General features: G+C 36.3%; 1 protein-coding gene across 6 annotated transcripts in view; it reads right to left on the bottom strand.

Moving 5' to 3' along the window:
• TBC1D5 (TBC1 domain family member 5) overlaps positions 1-25326 on the bottom strand; it is a 313509-nt gene that overhangs the window by 202414 nt on the left and 85769 nt on the right. Inside the window, exon 1 of one of the 6 annotated variants that reach the window (XM_071561053.1) lies at positions 9935-9952. The exons of the other annotated variants lie outside the window; for them this stretch is intronic. The gene's annotated coding sequence lies outside the window, so the exon portion shown is untranslated. Of the gene's footprint in view, positions 1-9934; positions 9953-25326 lie in introns of those variants that run through there. 6 annotated transcript variants of the gene reach the window in all.

A 25326-nucleotide genomic window follows, 5' to 3' on the forward strand; every position in this document is an offset into this window, starting at 1 on the left:
CTTTTAACAGTTCCAATCAGTAGCAGATCTAGGTGTAATCAACAGCAGCAGGGGGCTTTAGGAAGCAAAACAAAACAAAAACAGTAGGGAACTTTACTAGTTTACAGTAATTGATACAAGGAGATGTTACATGTTACTGCAAGTTAGTCCAAGTTATGGAAAAGCAACATGAAAATTCCCTATTATTTACAACTACCATTTCAATTTAGCAACAGCAATACAATAAGATTTTTTAAAAAACTGAGTATTTAAAGTTTACTGAATTTCTTGCTGATCTAGAACTTCCTTATCTCTTTTTCGCTTCCTCCATTTTACATTTACTGTAACAAGATCAATATTTGGGTTACCATGTATTCCGAATCCATGGATGTAAGCCCTTAAATTTGTGAGTGGGCTGCACGAGTGATATAAAGTCCCTCTTCTGTAGGAGTTGAGCACATGGTCTGAACAGCACTTTTAGCCCCTGCTATGCATGGTAGTGAAACTATATTTCCCATATGTTAGTGCTGACAGGCTGACTGATATAAATTCAACTCAAAGAAACTTACATACAAGTTATTTTTATGCTTTTTTAATCCTTTTCCTCTATTAACAGTGTCCCAGATATAAGAGAGGAATACATTAAAGGGAAATTGATAAGTGGTGCAATAATTTATGCACCCTTTGAGTGCTAGGACATCTGCATAAAACGAGGCCATCGCCTTTTTGATGTCAAGGATCTTGGGATAGTTCCAAATTGCAAGTATTTAAATCCTAAGCTCTTAAATTCCCATTGATTTTAACACAAGTGTGAAAAGATAAGCATGCAAGTATCTTTTTGGATCTGCCCTTGTTAACATCTCTGAAAAAAATGTATCTAGCCACAGCCACACAGCACTCATAAAGGACAAACAGTGAACACCTTACAATGAAAGCCCACATTGTCACATCTGTAACATTCCTTCTAATTCAAAGTAAGTTTGCATAAAAAGAGCAATTGCACTTTTGAACTGAGGAAAAGGCAGAACTGCAGAGAGGATACACTCTCACCACCCCTCTCCTTTGCAGAACCAGAGAAGTTCTGATATTCTTTTTTTCCCTCCCCCACTTTAAATTTTCTGTAACAAGATCAATATTCAAAATCCTTTATATCAGGCACCCTGTGGGATGCTTTCCTGGTGGCCAGGTGAAGACAGATGAAATTCAAACTTTCTGGCTCAGTGACCACAAAAAGAGCATCACAAGGTCTTACGCTTGCTTGAGTCATCATAGCTGCTTAAAGAGAAATTCAAAACTACAGAAATACACTGAATGAACTACTTATCACGTGGATAATTTAATTCTTTTTAACACTATAATATACTTTGCAGCAAAGCCTACAGATCTAGCACACAGCTTTACCAGAAACATGTGAGCAGAACATGCTGGGGTCAAGCATGATGGAAAAAACACCAAGTGGAATCCCCACAATACTGTTGCAGGAGTACAGCAATTCTCTCCCATTAGCTGCCAACAGTGGATAAAACAAACTACCTATCTCATATCTGTCCTCAAAAGAGGACATTTTCCAAAGAAAATGTATATAATTTACAGAAAGGCACTTACTGAGCCAGCTAAGATGCAGTTATACAAGTGCAATAAATTCCAGGATCAAAAAGCAACTTCCTTACACTCATGGGTGAGAAGAGAAGCAGCTGTAAAGAGAGGGACATTTCACCAAATGCTAGAGAAGAACAGGGCACTGTCAGGGGGTAGTGGTACAGCTTGCTACAGCTTTTGCAGGTCATGGTTGATGAGTTCAGGTGTGTCAGGGCATCTATGAGGTAAATACCCTCATTTACTCAATTCTTCACCTTGCTATCTCACATACTACCTGGTTCAAAGCCCCTCAGAGAAGCTTTTGAAGGGAAGACTTCAGACACTTGTATTAAGGACAGTGAACTTGACCATAATCAATTAAATAATTTCATACTGGAACTGTTTCAATGCAGTTAAAACTAAAGAAAAGATTCAAAGCTAGGTCACAGATGCTCCATCATAACCAGCTAACCATTTGTGAAATAAATAATCTGCCAAACACACAAAAAAAGCATCAGATTTCTTTTTAATTAATTGCTTTCCAGCACCAAAAGTGATTACCTCTCCATAAATTCTACATCTCACAAAATAAAGAAATGTTAGTACTTGCTGGTAAATTCAGTGTCTGCTCCACAAGCTCACTTGAGTCTTTTGGACTTCCAAACCTGAACATTTTCTGCTATAACACAGATATGGCTACACTGTTCCAAAATTAAGATCTTTAAAACACTCTCAAAACCATGAGCACCAATGATGAGAACTTTACACTATCTCTATAAACTTCTGTTTATTGACTTTGAATGTTAAGTGCTGGTTCTCACAAGGCACAGAGGGCTCCAGCCACTTCTAAATACTATTGCAATAGTTTGAGGTGCATCTGAGTAAATAACATCTTTCCTCCAGTATTTCTCCAGAACTCCAAGTCAAAGTTCGTTCCCAGGAATAATTTTAGGCTGATGGTTTCAAACATTTTACTTTCAGTTTGAAAATTGCTAAAGGCAGCAGCTGTTATTCACCACTAAGTCTGCAGTCAGTGTCAGCTGTGCAAAAGCAATCAGTTGAGTAATAAAAGTGTTCACAGTTTTGACACTAAGGGTGAGTTTCTTGGTGGCACCAACTACTACTGCTCCTCTGGAGAACTTCTGTGATGTGGTGAAGCCAGAGCTGGGGGTCAGGAAGAGGATCCAGGAGATGTTTTTCTTGAGTTATAAGCACATTCTACATGAGTACTTCTACAGGTTTAATGAAGAGAAAAGTAATTACATGAGTGTGTTCTAAACAAAGATATATACTCATGGATGCAGCATACACTGCACCACATCAAAATCACTCTCTTCATCCTTTTCTTACCAGACTACTGTGCTACTGTAGCTCTGCAACACTAGAAATCAGTGCACATAATGTACAGTACAACACCATGATTTGCTTCAGAGGTCACATACACAGCACTGAATCTTGATTAATACCACAATCCACAGTTGTTTATAACACATTCAGTTTACAAATCATAGAAACAAGAGAATACAAAACACTGCTCTGATTTTTACTATAGAAATTTCTGTTTATAATGTCTGTAATAAGATTAAATAAACATTAAATTATGATTTGGTTTATCTGATTCTGGATAGATGGGAGGTTTCAAAATACTTTTCCCCTTTATCTCTTTCCAAAGTTTTGAAGGTGAAATTGAAAAATGAAACTGAAATAACTTGTAATGCACTTCAGCACATTTAACTGCACTCCCTGGACTAACTAATAAGGGATAAAGTCACAGAATATATAGGAAAAGCCATGCCTACACACACACACACGTATGCTCACTTACACACATGCACACAGATGAACCATACCTACAAAAGACTTCCTCCAATGGCTACACCGTTGCTTTGCAAACAACAAGCTAATTTGGGTTCCTATCATGCATCTGATCGGTCATACAGCAATACAAAACAGAAATAAGTAAAGACGACCATCTGCTTGTTAGCTGAAACTATAAAAGTACATCTTTTTAATAAACAATAAAATTAGTTTGACAGGGCAGAGACCACCTGAATAGAAAATCAAATATTTCATGTTATTTAAGGTGTATGTCTGCTGGCTATTAAAATACTCCTCTTTAATTTATTACAGCAACACACACAATACTCATGTCATCCTCATTTTCTAAATCAATAATCAGCACAGCATGCTTCATTAACAGTGACCAATCACGAATGAGCTGGGGATCTCATTTTACAACATGAGCATTCCTAAGACATAAACCATCTGCTACTTGTAGTAACAGAAAAATCAAATTAATCCATTCTTATCATGCATTCAGATTTTAAAGCAATTAAAGATGCTCTTAGTGTAATCGCAGCCACAGAAGTAGTTCTGTAATGAGGAAAGCAAACTCTTCACTGAACTTTCTGTCATTCTCAATACATTTGAAAACTTTACAAGCTTTCTGCACTCCAGTGGGCCATTGTTCTCTGAACACAGATGTTGAAAACAACAAGCAATTTTTATTAAACATTTAATCTTTTCACATTTGAAGGAGTTTAAATACTGAACAGTGATCAAAAAAGGGTATAAAACAAAAAAAATAACTGTACAAGTAAAACAATGTATAGGGTCTAACTTAAATCAGTAAATTTGGAGGAAAGATTCTTTTTATAGCCTTAACTCATGCCAGTATGGCTATCTTTTGCAGCACATATGGTCTGTAAGATCACACAATAATTTTATACACCTGCAGTATCAGAGTACAGTAGTATAAGATGCCTTAGCTTCAGATTTGCTGGATATATAGGGGAAAGAGGGAGCTGGTAAATGTTACTTCACACTTTTGCACTTTTAGCTTTTCAAAGAGTATCAGGATGACAATAAATTTTAAATCCCTTTCCTACCAGGAAGGACAGACAAAACAGCATGTGGCACAACCTTCCTTCATTGACCATGTCATGTGTCTTGATTTGACACAGTAAGAATGAAGAAACAGTGTTACCCTAAGACCTTGACTCTACAAAAGAGACCCATAAAAATGCTCCTTTATGATGTTATATATTATTTAGAGAAACCAGAATGCCAAACAAATATTCAGTATTGGTAAATATAGATTACTGTTGACTTCAACTTCTATGCAATCTGTAACATTATCACAACAATTTGTACAGATCCTTGAAAGAACCTAAAGAATTTAATCCTGTTAAAGATGGACCTCAAATATGAATATAGGAAAACATGTGCCAAGTGTCTTAAAATAAACTGTGTAGTCATCAAAACAACCATTACAAAATTAAAACAATAATGTTTCTCTTTTAGGGAGGACCACCATCCATGGCAGTTCTTCATGACACAGTTTCATGTAGACTAAGCTGACACAAGCCACCACTGTTGCCAGAAATAAATATCCTTCTCCCCTCTTATCATCATGGTTCTTTGGAGTTCAAACTAACTCAAGGATTTTTTCTTCTACTATGAACAATGTAAATCAGTAATTTTTCAAAGTTTCTATTCTCATAAATGGACCTTGAAACTGGAGTCCTAATGGGAACCGCAGGTTCTTTTTCACTTGATCGCTGGCCATTGTATGTCCCATCATTTTCACTGAAATAAAGTACATTCCCTACTAGGGTTTGATATCAATATGTTCTAAAAAATATAAAGAAAACACGGGGAGAAAAAATCTCACACTTTTATATCAAGAGGAAGACATTTATGGCTAATCAGCTCTTATTTATTACACCTTTTTAAACAGAGCCCTATTCATAGATGATTGTTAATCATTGACACACACTCACACCTTGCAACTTGCCTCATCTTTCTCTGCATTTCTGATGAATTCAAAATTATATTATGCACATTACTTTCTGAGCAAAGGATCACTGTAAATCCAACTGAGAACTAAACTCAATGAGAAAAAAAACACAGGAAAAAACTTTCATGGATCCAAGAATCGTGTAGGCAGTTTCAGAACAGCTCTTAACTAATCTTACTATTTATTTATATAGATGCTGACCTTAGCTATAGCAGCAACAGCTAAATCTGAAAAAGGGGACTAGAGATGAAAAGAAGTCTCTTTGTTAAGTACTTGTCTCCTTATATGATACTTATTCTTTCAACACATGGGCCATTTTTGTAGACAATTTGACAGCATGTATTAAAGGTTTATCATATGCTTTTCATATTCCTTTAGACAACTATGATAAAGTACACTTATATTCAGTGAAGACAAGTTTTTCTTCCAGAAGAATTGTAACCTGACTATTCTGTACCAGAACAACCATCTCTTGGCAGTAGATTTTTATTTCATATTGATATTTTAATGCCTACCCTGAATGGTTTGTCCAATCATTATCAAAGGATGGTGTGGATAGCAACTTTACTGATTAACAAAAAAGCAGTGCCTTTTATGAAATCAAATGCCATAGCATGAACATCCCCAACACAGTTAGTTTAGGTTGAGCCATTTCTCCCACACAGTGCTATAAACCAACTAGGTCTGTTGTATTTCATGCAGTTAGAAAGGCTGCTTATTTGATGAATGCCATGTTATTACTCATCTTCTATAAATCTTTCTTTCTTGCTGTTCTTTTTGTAAGAATCCCACTTCTCTTACTTGAAGTCTCCATTTGCATAAACAATAAGCTTCACTCTAATTCTAATACATGATTATCTGATGTTCACATTTCCACTCCCAGGGTTATTCACACTGCCTAATTTGAGCTGCTTTAAGTCTTCTAAGTCAAATTAGGCTTTACAGACTAAAATTAGAGGCTGAAGTTGCTTAGACAAAGAGGAAAGAAATAGGTGTCTCCACAGAGGAGATTCAGAACTTCTCAGTCTGATACCTGAGGCAGACCTGGCAAAATGGCCAAGAGCTGAGAAATTACAGAATGTCACTACTGGCTGCATTCACTATCAAAGCACCCATACAAACAGATTGTATTGAACTGTGGATTTTTCATCTTATCCTTCAAAATCTCTTTATAAATACAAGCATGAAAACAGAATTATTCTGGAAAGTATAAATGGCACGAATATTCCAAACAAAGGAAAAGAGTGAAGCTGAAGCCCTGCCTGGCACTGCAATAAATTGGAAATGATGATTCAAAACTCCCTAATGGACATCAGAAAACTTTAATGCAAACACACCACTTCTATTTTCTTCCCAAGAAACAAACAAAAAAAAATTATCAATGAATGATTGGCTCCAAAGAGTATAAACTATTTTAAAAACAAAATTCATGCTACTATATTTCAAAATCCTTTTTTTTTCTGTGTGAATGTTATGAAAATGGGGTAATTTTGTTGCGTAAGCAGGCTTTCTTAGAGAACATTTCAATGACCCAGTTATGTCTCTGTTTTATTTTTGTAATATTTTTATATGAACTAGGGTAAGACTGCAGTTAAATGCTGTTCTTCAATTTATTTTTCCATCTGCTTTTAGCTGCAGGATAGCATATTTTATCACATTTGATACACAGGGTCAAAGGAATAAAAAAATTAACCCTGTATTTTTGCATAAAATGTATAAATAAATTCTGATGGTGCAAACTCAGCAAGTAGAATATTTTTACTAGTTCTATCTTGTGATAATGTTTTTGTAATCACTTATATCGCAACCGCTAACAACGGAATGCCGTTTTTTATGTTATTAACACAGCTCTATAAATCACAGGGAAAAATCCAGTATCTGAGCAAAAGAGGATAAAAGGTCACATTTTCAGAAGGTAATCTTTTCACACATACAAGAGGCAACAGGCCAAGTCACTTAGCTCTTCCTAGCTAATCAAACTGCACAATTTCAGCATAGTGGTTCTTTTTTAGATGTAGGTGGCGATAAAACGATCCTCGGCTTGGGAACACGTCCAAGATACATACACACTCCCAAACACCTCCCCCTACTCACCCCACCTCCAGTTGATTTGAACACAGACATACTTATCAATACTTTTTAAGGTAGCAACCATGCTGATGGGGACAATTATGAAACAAGAGAGAGGTCACAGTAAATCCAACTCAGAGTACGTGACCAAAGTTATGTGGGAAAAAGCTGAACTAGTGTCAGCGTCAAGCATCTGTTGCTGCTGGTGTGTGGACAAAGCGAGTGCCAGAACAAGGAGGCAGTTTTGTAGATGTACTGTTTGTCAAGTCGCCCACTGAAGCAAGCCTTGAAATCAGTGTGTGTACTGGGGCCATCTGTTTACTTTTCACTAGCAAAACTCTGACTCTTACCATTTCTTTGAAGTCATGGTCAATGTCAAAGAACAGGTACAGTTCTGATGATCATGCATGTTTTTTGAACTTGGCAAGGGGACAAAAGGAATGAGGAAGGAAAGCAGAAGTATGTAATTAGCTCAAAAAAAGAAGGGGGATTACAGGAAAAGCATCTTCATGTACTCAGGTAATATCATGCCCCAAAGGGATTAAGCTATCATGAAAGCAACTAGTGAAAACAGGAAGACTGGCCTGCCACAAAATAATGTTTTATTTACTTAGCTTCTGACTTGATCTGGACTTAAAAAACTTGTCACTGAACTCTTCCCTCCAGTGACCAAAATTGAAATAATTCAAATTGTCTATGATAAAGTGGAATTAAATGCTCTAATACTTTTGTATCACTACTAAACCACCCACAAACACCACATTGCTAAGCTCCATTCCTGATTAGTTTCACTGTGCAAAACTCCCCACAGAGAAAGCCACTGACCATTCACCAAAATTGCTCATGCAACATCTCACACACAAGTATACTCAATCTTCACCCATTTTAAAGCTCTCTTATTTTAAGAACATATACTTCCTCCAACCTGTATTATATAATCTTGTTTACTTAGGTACCTTTGCTTTCTTCCTCTTTCAATTGTGTTATGGATTGCCTTGCATTTCCTGTCCTCCCTCAGGAGCCCCAAAACTTCCAATTGAGATTTTTCTTTGAATTTTTTTCAGTCTCTTTCTCTTTTTAACCTCAGAAGATATTTCCCTTATTTTCACTTTATTTTTTCTTTTCCTCTTTAACAGGTCTTAAAAGGTACTATTTAAATGAGAACCCCAAAACATCACAAGTAAGGTACCACATGATTTCCATACTTGTGTGCATGGCTTACAGTGTGGGCTGCTCTGCACTAATTCCAAAACATCCTTAGGCAGAAGCCACACTTATATTGCATACAAGACTCAGGAATTTAGGTAAGCTGCATCAGCAATAGATATTGCCAAAGAATGGGAAAATGTTCACATACTGGGTGAAGTACATGGTATGACTTCTACATAACTATAAATTCTGAAAAATCTCAATTACCTTTTACATTTAAATGGCTGCTGAGTGTGGAAGAGATTCCTGTGTATGGATACACGTGCATGCATTTAGGAAGCACCAGTCAACAAATGGATATGCCGGGTTTTTCAACCCACTGAAACTTGAAAATGAATTCTGTGCAGAAGCTAACATATTTACAGTTGAGTCAGGTCTTTCACCTCTGAAAAAACTGCAGCACTCTTTGTGATAAAAGAGATATTGCCCCTGAAAAATCTTATACTCAACATTTAGGAAAAAAGATGTAAGCTGATTGTCATGTGGGTAGTATAGAGGCTATAACTTTGGAGAAATACAAGGTGTATTACAACTTCCTCTAAAAAAGAAAATGCACCTTTTGGAGCTGTGGTTTGAGTTTGATATTTCCATAGAACACAAAAAGAGTAATCACCAAAATCAGTGAAATGTTTCAAACTTCTTATTCCACAGAATAACCTCATGAAAGCAGACCACTCACTAATAAAGTGCAACTTAATAAATCATGTGAAATCTTATTTTGTTCAAACCCTTACTAACTCCTAGCACCATCTGTTACCATCAAAACTATATGACAAGATATGATATATAATTAATAGGTAAACAACAATCTAATTAAAATGGACAAATACTCCATGTTCCTGCCATTTGGGAGCTCTAATTACAGACTAAATTTTAAGCTTGAATTAAATATTTAAGCTGGAAAATTAACTTTCCTTCTCGAGCCTTGAATACATTAATACAGATATGTGAAGCGACTTCCTGATGGGAACTTAAACATGTAATTTAGTTTCATCAAAGCAGTTACTAATTGTTAAGCAGCAGTACCTTACCATATGTACACAATAGCTATTTAGAGCCGAAAAGGTGGTTTTAAAGTACCCCTCTGCAACCCTTTTCTGACATAAATATAAAATGTATATACAGCACAGCAGTTTACACTACACACTGAAAATAAATTACATAGAGACATCAGCTTTCAGTGGGTCTTAGCATGCATAAGTCTGAACAGATCTAGACAAACAAATGTGTATTTTTGCTGCTTAAGAAACTAAAGAATGTCTGGAAGAGCTATGATACTTTTATATTCTACTTACTTACAGAATTTTGAACTTCAGAGTAAAAACATGCAATTTCCCTGAGCCATCTAGCAAAAAAAAAAAAAAGGTGAAAAAACCAGGTGTTTCATCTAACTTAATAAGATGATCCAGATTTTCTTAAATACTAACAGCAAAAGGAAATAGGAATAAAACCAAGAACAGCATTACAGAAAACATTGTTTAAAAGGTGCCAAGTATGCAAGTTGCTAAAATTTATCTAAAATTTATGTAACACAGTAGATATTATTGTATCAGGAATGCAAAAAATTATGCTAGACTTAGGGACTTCAGAGTATTTTCATTCTGACCAGTAACTGGATTCTAGGTGTTTAACAGTGCCCACCACTCAATAACAGGCTTCAGTATTTTAGAAAAAAACACAACACACCCCTATTCTTTATGTAAACCACACTGATTTCCAAATACTGCTGAGTTGAACCACCTTGTAAAGTATTTCCCTCATCTTGTGGATACAGAAAGCGAGGCACAGGGATGCTAGGTGACACCCACAACCATATGTCAGGGCTTCAATGGTGTAAAATACTCCATGTATATGGAACACTAAGATTTTCTGTGTTCACGTGGAACTCCTTTAAAGGAGGCACACAAAGATTTCAGTATGGTTTCAATCAAGACTTGGCTCCTACAGGATCACATGGCCCAAGTCAGTGATACACATGAAACAAGAACCCAGATTTCTTCATCCTCAATATTCTCTTCTAGTCCTAATACTCTCCTTCCACACAACAGAAACACATTTGACTTGCTTTAATTTAGATTCACCAGGACACAATGTTAGGAGAAATAGTGCATTTTTCTCTTTAAAAATCCTTGAAATGGTATGTGACTTGAACAATGAGGAAAAGAACATAAAAAAACCCTTCGTCCACCCATCCATCTAACCTTAAGAATCCTTATATGCAGCATGAATACAGATGACAGATGAATTACTGGGCCATGACTTCATCAAGGGATTCTAGTGACATCGTAACCAAACCTCTAATAGTTTATGATGTCACTACAAAGCCTCAAGGGATTTCTCGTTCCATAATTCAGAAGAACACGACAGCTTCTCAATTTATGTAGTTAATGGACTGGAGACCCAGAATATGCTTTAGGACCTACTCTGCTTCTACCGCTCCCTCACTTCTGTCTTTTGTCCCATTCCTACATGCTTTTTTGATTTTACTCTTCCTATGTGATAGAAGTACATGGGCAGTTTACTTGAAACTTAGGTACTCTAAGTATCTTTTAGAGCCATAGTTATATGAATTTCACCCATGTCAGACCATCTATCATTTACCCTTTGATTTTCATCAGTACTGCTGAGCTACTCAGCTTTGAGCAGGCCTATAGCTTATGCTTCTATCCATATTTTCCAAGTGACTAGGTTTGTTGTTATACAGAGTCATAGCTATACAACACTCTGTAACCCCCATTCACTGTTGTGCTGGTGCTGAAATCCAGCATGGACTTCTCTAGTCATACACTCTTAATTCATTTGGCCAAGCCAACTCGACAGGAACACCACACAATTCTGTCATTTCAAAGTGGGAGCAATGAGCAGCCTGGTGAGAGCAGAAAAAACCTTTTTCTCCCAAGCCCAAGCAAGGAAAATAACTGAAGATTCATTCTCCTTGTGATGGACACAAAACAGGTCAAAGACATGCTCTGCTACTTCGCAGCCATTAAAATCTGCCTTCTTTTAATTACATTAGGTTATGTTTTGAACCACTTTCCAACTCCAGGGAAAGATGGCTGCTGGTCAAAACCACATACCTAGTTCTGGGGACCACCACCATTTCCTCTGCAGTCTGAGATAGAGTCGTATTCTCCCCAGGCCTATTTATAGAACATATTGTACTGTACATGTGCCATGGATCCTAATGTGAGGAAAATTATATAGATATTCAAAGCATGACATATTGATTCAACATATTGAACGGATTGTTTTTTCCTCTATTTATTTAAATGATTATAATAGTTTATAGTGAGCTTAGCCCTTGAGACAGATGGTTGTAAACTCAAAATTTAAGTTTTAAATAACTGTATTAACATGAAGTAAATGGTTTTATTCACCATCCTCATTAGAAGAAGAATGAATTTATCTTAACACAATCTTTAACCCTCTTCTAACTTGTTCTTCACTATTTATCAAAGAAAGCGAACTTTGCAGCTCATTGACTGGGATTTTAAAATGTGTCTCATCAAAATATTTCTAGTATCCACAGTATTTCTTTGCATTCTGTTGGGAAAAAGTAACTTTGGTTTTAGGGCAAAGAAGGGAATTCTAGAATTATCCAGTTTGAAACTGTAAGTCTACAGTTTATATCTCATCTAATTCTCTCCTAGAGAAAACTTCTAAAATGTCATGAACAAAAGCATAAAGTAAAAGCCTCTATTTGTAACTCGGGGAAGTGAATAAAACAGTTCTTCCTTAAAGACTATGGTACTATTAAGAGTTATGTCTTTGAAAAATACTGAATTATATTTATCCTACAAGAGCTTTATCCTTTTGTATCTCTGAATTTTATAAGCATCTCCTTTGTTCTTTCTCTTTTAGTTCTCCATCATTGCACTTAATGCTGACTTCTGGGTTTCACTCCAGGATGATGTCAAAGAAGAACAGATAATTTGCAAGTAACTCAGTATTTAAATATGACAGCTAAACTTCCTGTCAGTAACTCTATTTGCATAATTTAAAAAACATGCATTGATAATTGTGTTACCCATCCAAGTCTGATGATCAGTCCGAACTTTGCACAAACCGGTTAAGAATTCCACTGGGCACCTCTAAGAGATTCACAAAGAGTGGATCTATCTCAGCAAGTGATAACTGCTCAGTGTGGGCTGACAGGTAGAACACGACTGCTAATCCATAGGTCCAACATTCAAGTAACACATCTTTTAAGGGAGTTTAATTTGGACTGGCCCTGTTCAGGACGAAAAGCCCACTAGCAGCTAGTACAAAAGAAGTTTACTGACGCACTGCTGGGTGTGCAACTTCTGATTTAGCTTAATCCAAAAGAAATCAATTTTCCCAATGCTGGCACAACTCTGCAGTATAAGCACAGGGGGGACAATCGGCTTCAAAGATATGTTCCTGATCCAAACTGAAAAGCTCTAACTTAGGACCACACCAGGAAAATCAAATGTGCTTTCAGTTAAATTGTTTACTTAAGAGTGCACATAAAGGTCCACTAGAAATGTTAAAGTAATACCTAGTGAGTGAGGAAGTTTATGTACATGTGTTTTAGGCTGCTTATTTTAGTGAGTAGAAACTTAAAAAAAAGAAATATTAGAAAAATAAGATTTAGGAAATCAGACTTAGTGAGACATTTGATAAAGACGAGACTTTTTTTCTTTTTTTCTTTCTTAAAGGCACTTAATAGGGGCAATTGCTATTTCAGACTAATTCTGAAGAATCGGTCCAGTTAAATAAACCAGTGAGGCACAATTTGTATTGCCAGAGAGGTATTATCAGTAATAAGTGCTTACTTGGGATGGTCTCTTTTACACCCTGCTTACCTTCCCTGACTTCAAGAGCATAATATCAAAGTCTTAATCATAAGTCACTTAATTCAGCATTTTTGGTAATTATTTAGGAGTTTTTTGAGAGAGAATAAAGATCTTCTTTAGATACAAATTCCTGACAATTCAGAAATTAGTGTATTCCAATACCATGCAATAATCTTGAGTTCCACACCAGTTAGAGAAACTTGGTCAATAACAACACCAAATTAGGTACATGTTTAATTAATTATTTAAAAGAAATAACATAATAGTAAATAAAACTCTGAGCCATTGGCCATGAATAAATATGTTCTTTCTAAAGGCTACTAAAAATTCCTCATAGTAATTATTATTAATAATAAACTCTTTGGCCAAAGGAGTAAACACTGTCATGAATCACAAAATAAGTGACACAAAATGAAGTGAGAAATATTCATCCGAGCAAAAGAACTAGATATACAAAACTGATATTGTACAGGAATTGCTTTTGGGTGCAATTATCTTCCTCACATGTTAATATTATTTTGGCATCTTATTATATGTTTTATCCCATGGGGAATTTTAATTCAGAAGTGCAATTATCAATAAACTTCCCTCAAAAAACTATGAATTTCACCTCCCAGTCTGATTTCATACAATCCTGTTCAAAAAACAGCCACTGGTTTTATATATCTTGAGGTCAATCCAGTGTCTGACACTGTTCAGAAACAGAAGTTTAGGGCTTACATGTTTCCTATAATGACAAACATTTCTCTTGTTTACTATGCCACACAATTTGTAACAGCTTTCTATTAGATGGTGTCACTCAGAACATACAGGACCCATTTCATATTGATTAAGAAGTGTTTTAAAACATTTTATCACATTTTTAAAGACAGCCTGCACCTTCAGCTCCATTTTTTGATATGCACAAATACAACAGATACTAAGCATGGAAGGCATCATGAGCAGATCATAAAACAAATACTTTGGCCAAAACCACAGGGCATTCTACTCCTTCAATCAAACCACAGCAATTAATATGAAATTCTAAATACAGAATATAATGCCACATAAATAGTATAACAGCCAAGTTCTGTCTAAGAAGCCATATGTTTTTTCCCATTGTTCAAAAAAAGGAGATGACTTCCCGTCACTTATGTTTCTGATTAGCAAGGTGATTTATGCCACAATCACTAAAAATGCCAGCAAGTGAATGAGAAAATGCATAGTGACTGCACCAGATGTGCACAATAAACAGGAATCCCATTGTAATCTCTGGTACTTAGTTTATATGAAGGTAATGTAAGAAACACTCTTGGATATGGCAAAGTCACTCTTTTTTTACATTTGACTATAAATGATATGAAATAAATTGTGTGTTTTATACTTTATGGCATGCATACATTGATAAATTAGGTACAGTTTTGTATCCCAACTTATCTACGAGACAAACCTGGCTAAGATCATGGGGATTAATTGCTTCAGAAGTGTGAAATGCAGCTTTTCCATTCTTTTCTGCACACTCAGTGAAGAAACAATGATTAATCACTGTTTAACTATTCTCCTGAGGATCTACAAGATTGCCAAAGCAGGACTTATCCTCATAAATCCAAAAAACACCGGTTTAGATTTGTTGCCAGCAACTGAAAGAACATGAACTTAGAGCCATTCGTTATCAGATTAAAACAATGTCAAGGTTTTAGAACACCCTACCACTGCAAAATTCTTTTTAATCTGCACCTAACAATAGGAATTGGAATATCAAATCAGATTTAAGAAAAATATATGCATTTGTATATGTGAACACATCCCCCATTACTGGAAGTAAAACATTTTGATTTTAATACAGCCACTTACGTTATTCCAGCATAAGAGAAGTAGCACCTCTAAAAGAGGAATGCTTCCATTGATATTAATGCTCAGTAAATAACTAAAAACCAAACAACTCAGTTAAAATTGCATCCATTTCCATTTGTTTGCAACAAATCTCACTTATGTATATAAATAATTTGTTTAAACATGTGAGAATTTGTTTAGACATCTTTACTTGTTGATAATGTACTGATAGCAGTGCTATACATTTGTCTTACAACTTGATAATCAATATTTAATAAAAATCACTTTGTTTAATAAATAGTTCACTATGTAAACAGATCACATGATCAGATGAGAAATGCATGTTACCTGTTAAAAACTTTATCAGTTTAAAGAAGTTATTTATAAAAATGAGAAAATTTATTACAGAAATAACAGACACTGCTGCACAGACTCTGTCTGTATAAAACAGCATCAGAGAAGTGACAGTCTTTTCTAAAAAGTTACAGGTTAAAAATCTGAGTATCTTCTGTTATGCCTTTATCATCATCACGGCTAGGCTTTGTGAATGAAGGTTTGGGAAGGACACTCCTCACGCTTGCTGCAAGTGTGCTGGTGACTAAAGAGGCCGATGCAGGATAGGCAAGTCTGGTCACAAAAGGAGCACCACAGACATGGTATTTGTTCTCTGAAAACTGCAAGAGAAGTGTAGGGAACAGAACAAAGGACTCTATGTAACTTTCACTGACCTCACCACAGCTTTTGACACTGTGAGCAGCAAAGGCCTGTGGCAGATCTTGCCTTTATAGGGTCACAAGAATAACTGACATCAAGCGCTGTCTGAAGATTCCCGCAGGGGGGAAAAAACAACAGCTCACAACAGAAAAAAACCACCACATTCAAATGATCGTAATGTAAGGAGAGAAATGAGCGTTTCATCCTTCAAAAATGCCGTGTCAGTAACAGGCACACTGCTATGGGAGAGGAAACCATGCTGGATCTCCCAGGTGCCAGGAGCCAGGGTGGACAGGTGAAAGTTGCTGCCCACAATGGTGCTGGCCCCCACTGGCCCGCGGCTGGTCCCCACTGGTCCACACGGGCCGTGTCCTTGGGGGGCTCTGCTGTCTCACACAGCCCCAGCTGCTCCAGGTCCTCTATTTCCCCATCATGCTGGGGTTTTCCCCACCCCCCCCAAAAAAAAAAAGTTAATGCTGATAATGTCTCCTACTGGCTGTAGGCAAAGTCTAAGAATGCTGAAAACCTCTGGAACTTAAGCCCTACTGTCCTGCAGCATCCTGCCACAGGGTCAGGGTCTCTGCAACGCCCCATCAGTCCTGTCCCGGGGACAGTGTCATCACTTAATGTTACTACAAGTCACAGAAGTGGCAAGCTTAGCCATGGAAACTGGGGCGCTAGAATGTTGTATTGTACTTTAAGAGCCATTAGCTGCAGAAAATCCACCATAATTTAGAGCTTAATTTCTTAATGTTCTTTCTATGAAAGTCAGTAAGCCAGAAGTTACCAGTAAGGGACAGACCTCTCAGTGACATTGACTTCACTGCCAGGATAACAACAAACCAGGAAACTGAGTTTCACCAAGCACTGTAAGCACACGTCGCATGGGCTGAGGTGCTGGTCAACTACACAGCAATAAATCTGGAGTACTCCTTTGCTTGCAGAATAATTTCGAATTTTTCTGCCACTTCTCTTAGTTTCACAAACTGAATGACCTTGATTGAGTTCCAGGTCAGTGAAGCTGTTCAGAAGGTTGTATCTTTCTTAAAGAAAACTGAAAGCTAAGTTTATAAACTCATTAAATTTAGTCCAAAACTTCAGGCACTAAAGAAAATGTTTCACTGGCATTTCTGCTCTCCTTTTTCAGATCAGTTCCCAGGGAGGACTAGTGTTCGCAATCGAATGCCACAGTATGACTAATACCCACTCTTGTTTGTAAAGCACTTTAAGATTTTGAAGTACAAATATTAACCAGCCTGTGTTTACTAAGATTTTCACATTTAAACAGCCCAATATATACTTCTTCCTGTTGCAAGAAATATTTGAGAAATATTATTCTACTATTATCCAGTATTATCTACTTTCTGAGGCTGAGGTACAATGTGAAAAGACACAACGGACCTTGTAATATATCCCTTGCTTACACCAAGAAAATAACTCACTGCTAACTTGGTCATTAGACAGAAGTCTTTACAAACTCACACATACTGGGGTTAACTGCTCATAGAAGTGGTTTTAACAATAGGTTTTAATCTTATTTACCTAGTTGGTATTGAAAACTATTCCTTCTTCTTCTCTCCAGATGTGCAACTTCCATATAATCTAATTAGGAGGAGTGGTACATTAGAGTTTAAGGTCTGTTTTAAGTATGTTTCAGAAACATTTTTACATACCTTCAACTATCTTTCACTTGCTATCCAACTACTGTAATAACTTTCCTTCCTTTTGGACTAGTCATCAAAATATTACAGTTTCAGAGAAACCATGAATATATAATACTACAAAACTGTTTTTGGAAACATGTATTACTTAAAAAATTCCTCCGAATATTTTTCATGAATCAATAAAAATACAGTATTTGCTGCTGTTCAGTGATGCTTCTCACTACACTGTCACTTTAATACCTACATTAAGAGTACTCTTGGAATGTTGCTCCTGTGAGACATTCATATTGCAGTAACACTACACTTTTTTACCCCTCACATTTTCATTCAGCTAATGAGCACAGACAATTTCCAGGACTCCTTATTCCAGTCAGACTTCCAAGAGGCATCATACCTGGGCATAGAGCTTTCACTAGTTACAATGCACCTGGTGAAAAAATTACTAAAATACTCTGCAATGTCTCTCCAGTAATACCACTAACTACTTTCTAGGCAATAATACCACCCTGCATTTATTTCCCATAATTTGATGCATTTCCCAGCCTCTTGTTTCTCAGCCCTGTATATACAGGGGCTAATCTTCAGGATCTCTAAAATCAAAAATTCCTTACAACCCTTTTCCTTGGACATGAATCGGCTTTCCTCAGTAACAAAAATGTTCCTCTATATTCCGCTTTGGGATGACTCCCAGACTACAGAACCAGCTTCCACAGGAAAAAATTTCAAGCAACAAGTTAAATTGCTTTCCATATCACTTTGTTGCACATTCTCTCCCTACCCCACGTAACTTGCATACAGACACACATGCACAAGTAAGAGACATCCAGATTCCGTAGGTCATATAATACTACTCCCCAGAATACAGATGGAAACTAAAAACATTAAAAATGTTTAACAGAGGATATTTGGAAAAAAGCTTCTTTTAAGATACATTATAGAAAGAAAAGGTCACATATTAGCTCCTTAAGCAGCACTTCTGACCATCCACACATATCTTTGAGATGGAGTTTTGCACCGAGACCTCCTATGTGAGGTTGGCACACAGGGATCCTCAGCTTTCACAGGGATCACTGCCATGTCACCCCTCAGAAATCACCCCTAGCTCTTTGAAAACGTCAGCTAGTACTGAATGCTTCAGAGCACCTTCTGAGCAACAGACTCCAGTATCAGAAGAATCAAAAGCAGTATTTATGTCTATTGAATACAACAGGAACCTAAAGCTGCTGAATGGTATGTCTGCTCTCCCACACATCTTGTCAACCAAAGCAGAGTTAGTTTCCTATGACAAGATTTTTTTTTTGGTACCCCAGACAGAGATCTCTCAAAAGCCAATCAGAAATCATGAAACAAATTCACAACAAAATCTAAGTTATGGCCAAAAGCCTTACTACCTTCTGTTTCAAACACAAGGAACATTCCCTACAATTCGGCATCATCTAGCATTGACAGATGGAAGCACATACCTACAAAAATCATAGCCTTCCCAGAAAAGTGAATGAGAACTTCTCCATATAAAAATTCTAGTCATATTAATGAGTATGAATAAATAGGGATATAGTATTAAAACCAGTCATGCTAAGAAATATTGCTGAATTGGAAAGGACCTTGAGATTTATTAATGAGGACTGGATGAAAATCTGTACAAAAAGAACTGCATGAGATACAAATACTTACTGTATTACAAACAATATTATCTTTACTACTACAATCTGATTTGTGAGAAAGAAACATTCATATCTATGTGTATGTATACACTTTTTTTTTTAATCAGAGACATGATATTTAATTTTTGTCAAGTGCTTAAAGTGCCAGTGGTCATAATAATGAGAAATCTCTGAAATATAAATCACTTGGGTAAAGCCAGGCTAGATAGCTGGTTGTATTGCAAATCCTTTTGCATTTTTGTGATAAATACTTAAACAAAGTAAGAATGTCTGCAATGTTTTCTAGCTTTTTGACTACTCAAAGAGTTATATATTGAAATAACCAAGTTTTAGCTGAACACAAACTTCCATGCTTTCTTCATACTGGAACTTACAATAAAAACATGATCATAGAAATATTTGGAAGCAAAAATATCTTGAGCATTATTTTTCATATTTTTTTTTACTAAGAAAGCTTTATCATTTCCATTTACAGGTCTCGCATTTCATTCTTATCTTTATATTTTATCTCATGAAACAGAAGAGCAATGATGCAGCCGAAGTTGAATATTTACTTTGGCATCAGTAATGATCCATGTATTTCACCACAGATCCACAGAACTATGTGGCCAGACCAGAACATGAATATCCAATTCTAACTACAGTTTTTACATACCTTCAACTATCTTTCACTTGCTATCCAACTACTGTAATAACTTTCCAAGACAGATCATTATCAATGGCACTGCCAGGGTTAATATACAGTATTTAACTTACAAAGTGATGTCATCACTTCTTTCATGAACTTTCCCTAATTCTTTTTTTGTCATTTAATGATGTCTGAATGGTGGCAGAGATTCTTGGGAAGTCTGGTTCTGACAGCGTTAGGCTATGGTTTTCAAAAACAAAGTAGCTGCTCCCACCTAATTTCTTTCAGAATCTGCAAGGAAGGTCACTAAGCCAAGGAATAACAGAGGATCCTAACTGAATGAATCACTGCTTACTAGCAGGAAAGTAATTTCATTATGATCTATGGTCAAATAACATGTCAGTAGTTGTATCTTTTACTGAAGCAAAATCATAGAGGTTCATAATACTTGTGGAAATGCATTTGAACTGCATACATTCACCCTACATTCAACTACAAGGTTGGCTGAACACATATGTATTGCTCCCCTCCACCATCACAAAACTAACAGAGGATTACTATTTTGAGCTGGAATTACAATTTTGCCATTATTAGTTTATTAAAGTTGGCAATAGTAAGAGGACCAGGGTACAATGACCATTGGTTTTTACTTTCAGCTGACTAGAGAGAAAAACTAGGACACTTGCACCAAAGCCAAAACCCACGCAAGTGCACAGCTGAATTACTTTCCTAAAATGACCAGAGCAGAAATGGCATGGAGGGGATTCTAACAGGTTTGGGCTCAGAGGTTAAGGCTGCACTTATTCCACTATTAACTAACAATAAGAGATATATCTTTCAGGGAAATGGAATCATCAGTACGCGCTGCCTGCTCACAAAAATATACAAAACTAGAAAAGAACAGGCAACAATATCTCAGAGAAAAATGGTGGCTCAAGCAGGCTTAGAAGTCCTCACTACTATTGGTTTGAGACTGAATACTGAAGTTTTCAAAGTAGTTTTTTCCTGAAAATCAAAGATACACAGCTCGAACAATTTTACTCCTTTTTATACAATTTCCTTTTCCCCCCATGAGATCTGACTCTTGCAATGTGAATGAATACATGTGCAGCAAAGGATTAACACATCACTGATTTTTTTCCCCGTTTAAATAATTTTGTGTGCGTAACAGAATTTATTGGTATAAAGTAGGATTTATGGTAATATATTTCCTCTTCAAAACATAAATAAGATTTCTTAATACTTTTCTGTAATTCATTTTCTGATATTACCACATTCTCATACATTTACTGGCATAATGCATCTGCTAGAACAGCAATTGCATACCCTGAACACTATTTTAAAAACTCTTCAATACTAACAATCTGCTAGAAATATTGTTATCCATCTTCTTCCACAATTCATTGTCTGTCTTGCAGCCTTTTACCTTCCTACTGCATATGCTGGATTTTACAAAAATTAAAAAAAAATAAATTCACAAAACAGAAACATACAAGGTTTCAAAGAACATGAAAGCTATCAAACTAGAAAAATAGAATGTTATACTGAAATAATTATATAAAAATTTACAGAAGGGGACAGGTCTTTATTTTGCAACATTTCCCCTTACTGCATGTTATATTGCCTTCATTTTCTTAAAAGTTAACTTTTCAGTCTCTGGTGGTGATAATTAGAATACTAACTGCACATATGTCTGTTTTTTAACATGGACAGAAATTATGTAATTATTCAAATTATATCAGACTTTATATTCAGAAAATTGGTTGTCAGTCAGAAGTGTCTTCTTTATAAAATGACAAAACTACTCCACTAAGAGCAGATGAATTCTAGCATGAATATACACTTACAAAATTCTCTCCTCTGTTAACATGTTCTCAACATTTTAGTTGTCTCTGTTGGAGTACCTTCTACTAGAAAGCCTGATGAATGTTTTTTTTCTGCTGCTGAGGAGCTAAAAGAACTAAAAGAGACCAAAGTAGAATGGGTTATGTCAAAGGTAAATTTTAAAATTTCTGCAGTACAGTATCAATAAGCATGGAAAAACGTTTTTCACATAGCTAATGTTAGTTACCTGAAACACCCTCCATGAGCCTTAAGATATGACCTATTCTGCTGGTAAGTGCCTTTTTGAGGAACTTTCTTTCGGGACCTCAATGGATAGCATAACAAAGGAGAGAAGCACCTATAAATACATGTGGTGTTCAGAAGGCCTACTTAAGCTAGAAGTTATTTTTCTAGTGCTTTCCAAGTAGCAGTTGTGTAAATGTTGCAGATACAGACATACACATACATGTGCACGTATAAAAGTTATTGTCAGTGTATAAGTTACTACTATCCTGAGACTGAAATAATTTACGTAACATCTGTTTTCATATTTTTCTAATTTTTTCTAATTAACATGCATATTTAACGCATAAATGCTCAGACCACCTCATTTTCTGCTGATTTTGTCCCCTTCCTAAGTCATGTGCTCCTGTGTGGTGCTCACTATAGATGAAGCATTAAATTTGTTCGGAGGAATAGTGGGAGAATAGTAAAGAAAATACTTCAAACTATCCAAAAGAAGAAAATACACTAAGAAAAAAATATGAAAAATCTGCTACAATGGCTTACATTATAAAAATAAAGGGACTTCTCAAAGAAATATGGTCTTCTGTTCATGAATTAAAAGTGGAATGCGAGTGACCCCATCCCTGCCCAAGAAATGCCGAGTTTGGCCTCTAAATTTTCAGCATTTCTACATTCAGCTAATAGCAGGGAGTAAAACTGAGCCAGTGCAAATCAAGTTTGAGCAATGTAAGATGCCACAGCTGTGGGATTTCTTTTTCTTTTCTCACTGTCAATACTTAAAATATTCACTTGACATGAAATGCTAAAAGCATTGGAAGTCAACTGTATCAGAAACAGATCTAAATACACAGTAAATGTTGCTATTACATTGTGCTGTTCATCCAGTATCAAATTGCTAAAGTTAAGTTCAAAATCTAAAACCTTGAGGAGAAAATAAATTCAGGAGAGTGGAAATAATTTATCCTGTTACATTTACAGGACTAGGGGAAAAACAGTGTACACTTACACAATCAAGTTCTTTCCTAGTAGGCCTTAGAACTGTGAATATATTTCAGTTCATCTTTCTCCTCCTTCCATCTTGCTACAAATCTAAAATGAAGAGCAAACAAAGCACATGCCATCTCTGTATATATTTGACATAAACACTGCTGTACATCATCTACATTTGTGTGAATGTAAAAACCATAATGCAATTCAAAACAGAAGGGGTGGGGGGGTGAAGGTCTTTGCTGTTTTGTTTTTCATGGCAGAAGTCCACTCATCCCTACAGACAACATGGTCTCCCTTATCCAAGCCTGAATCAACCCATTTTGCTCTTCCTAGGTCTGAAAATCTCTCATGCCTAACATTAACATATTCGTGAGCTCATTTCTCCTTAGCTATTATAAAGAGAGAGACATATTTGTTGTTTGCCAGCTCACCAAGAAGAAGAAGACATGATCAGTACCTGCCACCACCAGCTTTAACTCTTGTCTCTCAGCCACTTTGCCCTAGAGGTTTCACAAAAAGCAAAGTTGGGAAGCTAATTGCATACACCACGCAGCCACACTACACCAATAAAGGCAGGTGATCCAACAAGGAGCCCTGAAAAGTGTGCACCTCCCACCTTTAAGCAACAGTAATCTGGCAGTAATGGCATGTCAGTTAAATGCAGGAAGCATTTATCTTTCTGCTCTTTAGCCCCTTTACAACCTCAGACATATATGTATTTTAAACCAGCAACCTTCTTGATTGCTATGGAAGGGAACAATCAGTCTTTATGATCCCCAAATCAGAGGCTGGACAAGTAAAATTTTCTTTTGAACACTCTTAAAGGATAGCAAACCTCTGGGTGAAATAGTAATCCTCTCAGAGAACAATAAAAATTAGGAATATGAACTCTCCATCCATACTTGAATAGCAATGTGACACATGTTAATATCACAACTAAACAAAGTGCACTTGATGAATATATAAATACTGCAATCTTGTGACTACAGTTATTATAGGTAGGGTGGACTTCAATGAAAGTGAAACTTGGATCTTTGACTGTATTTACATGGGAGCATAGAGGCACATTCGTGAGCAAAGTAGGACATACAATACAGCCAAAATCTCTGCAATGCTCGTATTTCCTCAGCATTCAGTTGATGTCCTCCAAACTGAAGCACTCTTCAGCTCTTTTGAGTTTCCTAAGCATCTTCCTTTACCTTTGCATGTTTTCAGCATGAAAAAATGTTTTATCAGCTTGAATACTTAAAAATGTAGATTTGTAAGAAGTGCAAACTGCAACTAATTAATGCATTAAAATCCAACACTGATCCTCAGCTAGAAAGCACCCCCTTGCTGGAATGGGTTTGTTGTTGGCTGGTCTTGATTTTTTACTAACAATGCTAAAGCAGCCTGTGAGTAGCTTCTTCACCAGTGTCAAAGGCCTTGTTCCCTCTTTCTAATCCTGCCCCTCTCACACTTTGGTGAACAACTTGGCAAGCCAGCTCCTCTTCCTCAGGTGGAATGGACAGGACACCACTCCCTTTGCCTGAGTTGGACACAAATTTGAAAAGGGTTTTATTAACCAGCATCCTGTGGCATCACTGAAAATTTCACCAGTTTGTGTTAAAACTGTGAGGTATGGAAAAGGTTAGCAGTAAGTAAGATGCCACACAGCTATCATTGCATCACTGCAACACTTTTTGACATCCTAAGTCAATATTTTCCCAATAAATTAAAAAGGCATCATTATGGTCCCTAACAATGAAACTATGAAAACTAAGTCTGAATTATATCAACTCCTACAGAACAGAAGGAAATTGCTGTTATCCTAATTTGGTTCACCTTGATGTAGTTTTTTCAGGGAAAAAACCAGGAGGGGAAGATTGTTAATGTTGAGTTAGAGGAATTTCTTACAGCTCCCATTTAAGGTATACTTGAGATTCTGTATTAAAAAAAAGTATATTTAGCACTTTTTACATTTTAACAGTAAATTCTGAACTAAAGTTTCATTAGCTTTGAAAAGATATTAATTACTCTACTGTTACTATGAATGAATCTTAACTCTTGCAGGTGAGCCAACACGCACAGTTCCCATCATGCTCATCATTAATACTCATCTGCATGTTAACTAAAAAGGTATACTGCAGATAAGCTTCCTAGAAACCTCACTGACTTTTCCCTTTGCCAAGTCTAGTAGCCCAGGGACTCACAAAAAATAGAAACGCAAAATGCATCCAAAAATGCAAAATGTTTCAAAACAATTCAGTATGTTGCTAATCAGAGAGGATGAAATCCACATGAAGTCCTTAAATATGTAAGCTGCAGTATCTCTCGTACCTAACTTTGTTGG

Source organism: Pithys albifrons, chromosome 7, assembly GCF_047495875.1.
Source record: "Pithys albifrons albifrons isolate INPA30051 chromosome 7, PitAlb_v1, whole genome shotgun sequence".
Lineage (NCBI taxonomy): Eukaryota > Metazoa > Chordata > Aves > Passeriformes > Thamnophilidae > Pithys > Pithys albifrons.